This window comes from Coturnix japonica, chromosome 10 (genome assembly GCF_054131305.1).
Source record: "Coturnix japonica strain WE chromosome 10, WE-NBRP24, whole genome shotgun sequence".
NCBI lineage: Eukaryota > Metazoa > Chordata > Aves > Galliformes > Phasianidae > Coturnix > Coturnix japonica.
Window position 1 is genome coordinate 19,910,451 of NC_140672.1, and position 2,722 is coordinate 19,913,172.

A 2,722-nucleotide genomic window follows, 5' to 3' on the forward strand; every position below is an offset into this window, starting at 1 on the left:
CCACAACTTCCGCCTCCTGCCCCAAAAGTGTCAACTCCTGCACCATAAGTTCCATATCCCGCCCCACAAGTGCCACTACCTGCCCCACTAGTGCCATCTCCATTTCCACAAGTGCCACCTCCTGCCCCACAAGTGCCAATTCCTGCCCCACAAGTTCCAACTCTCGTCTAACAAGTGCCACCTCCTGCCCAACATTTACCACCTCCCCCTCCACAAGTGTCACCTCCTGCCCAACAAGTGCCATTTCTTACCCCACAGGTTCCAACTCCTGCCCCACAGGTGCCATTTCCTGCCCCACAAGTACCACCTCCTGTCCCAAATTTACCAACTCCTGCCCCACAACTGCCATTTCCTGCCCCACATCTGGTGCATACCACCCCACAAATTGCACCTCCTGCCCCACAAGTGCCACCTCTGGCCCCACAACTTCAACCTCCCGCCACACAAGTGCCAACTCTTGCCCAACGTGTGCCACATCCTGCCCCACAAGTTCCACCTACCACCAAACAAATTCCACCTCCTGCCCCACAAGTGCCACCTCCCGCCACACAAGTGCCACCTCTCGCTTCACAACTTCCACATCCTGCCATACAAGTGCCACCTCCCGCCATAAAATGCCACCTCCCGTCCCTCTATCACCACCTCCTGCCCCACAAGTTACACCGCCTGCCCCACAAGTTACACCCCCACCCCACAGGTACCACCACCTGCCCCACAGGTACCACCTCCTGCAAACAAATGCCGTTTCTTAAACCACAGGTCCAAACTCCTGCCCCACAGGTGCCATTTCCTGCCCCACAACTTCAACCTCCCGTCAAACAAGTGCCAACTCCTGCCCAATGTGTGCCAAATCCTGCCCCACAAGTGCCACCTCCTGCCCCACAACTGCCATCTCTCGCTTCACAACTTCCACATCCTGCCCCAGAGGTGCCACCTCCCGCCCCACAAGTGCCAATTCCTGCCCCAAAAGTGCCAGCTCATGCTTCACAATTGCCAGCTCACGTTTCACAACTGCCACCTCCCGCCCCACAAGTGCCACCTCCCGCCCCACAAGTGCCACATCCCGCCCCACAAGTGCCACCACCTGCCCAACAAGTGCCATTTCTTACCCCACAGGTTCCAACTCCTTCCCCACAGGTGCCATTTCCTGCCCCATAAGTGCCACCTCCTGTGCCACATGTGCCAACTCCTGCCCCACAAGTGCCATTTCCTGCCCCACATTAGCCACCTACCACTCCACAAATTCAACCTCTTGCCCCACAAGTGCCAAACCCTGACCCGCAACATCCACCTCCTGCTCCACAATTGCCACCTCCTGCCCCACATCATCCACCTCCCACCCAACAAGTGCCAACTCCTGCCCCACATCATCCACCTCCTGCCCCACAAGTGCCAATTTCTGCCCCACAAGTGCCAGTTCATGCCCCACAAGTGCCAGTTCATGCCCCACAAGTGCCACATTTTGCCACACAACTGCCACCTCCCGCCCCAAATCATCCACCTCCCGCCCCACAAGTGTCATTAACTGCCCAACATCCTCCTCATGACCCACAAGTGCAACCTCCTGCCCCACAAGTGCAACCTCCTGCTCCACAAGTGCCACCTCCTCCCATCCACCCCCCACAAGTTCCACCTCCTGCCCCACAAGTGCAACCTCCTGTTTTACAAATGCCACCTCCCGACCCACAACTTCAACCTCCAGCCCCACAAGCAACCCCACATCATCCACATCCTGCTCCACAAGTGCCACCTCCCACCCCACTAGTACCAGCTCCCACCCCACAAGTGCCACTTCCTGCCCCACATCATCCACCTCCCGGCCCACAAGTGCCAACTCCTGCCCCACAACTTCCACCTCCCGCTCCACAAGTGCCACCACCAGCCCCACAAGTGCCATCTCCTGCCCCACCAGTTCCACATCCCGCACTGCAATGCCAATTCCTGCCCCACATCTTCCACCTCCTGCCCCTCAAGTGCCACCTCCTGCCCCACAAGTGCCACCTCCCTCCACACAAGTGTCCCACCTCCTGCCACACAAGTGCCGCCTCCCACCCCACAAGTGCTATTTCCCGCCTTACAACTTCCACCTCCCGCCCCACAACTTCCACCTCCTGCCCCACAACTTCCACCTCCTGCCCCACACGTGCCTCCTCCTTCCCCCAACTTTTACCTCCCACCTCACAACTTCCACCTCCTGACCCACAAATGCCACCTCCTGTTCCACAACTGCCATTTCCTGCTCAAGAACTTCCACATCCTACCCCACAAAGTGCCACCTCCTGCTTCACAAGTGCCACCCCCTGCCCCACAATCGCCACCCCCTGCCCCACAACTTCCATTTTCCTCCCCACAAGTGCCACCTTGACCTGCTGTCCATGCTCTTTGTAATACACCCCAGTATTCCATCGGCTTTTTTGGCTACAAGGGCACACTGCTGGCTCATGGTCAATCTGTCGTCCACCAGGACACCCAGGTTCCTCTCTTCAGAGCTCCTCTCCAGCAGCTTTTCCCCCAGCCTGTACTGGTGCATGCAATTACTGCTCCCTAGGTGCAAGACTCTACACTTGCTTTTGTTAAACCTCATCCGGTTTCTTACTGCCCAGCTCTCCAGCCTGTCCAGGCCTCGCTGAATGGCAGCACAGCCTTCAGGCGTGTCAGCCAGTCCTCCCAACTTCGTGTCATCACAAACTTGCTGAGGGTGGTCACTATCTCCTCATCAAGG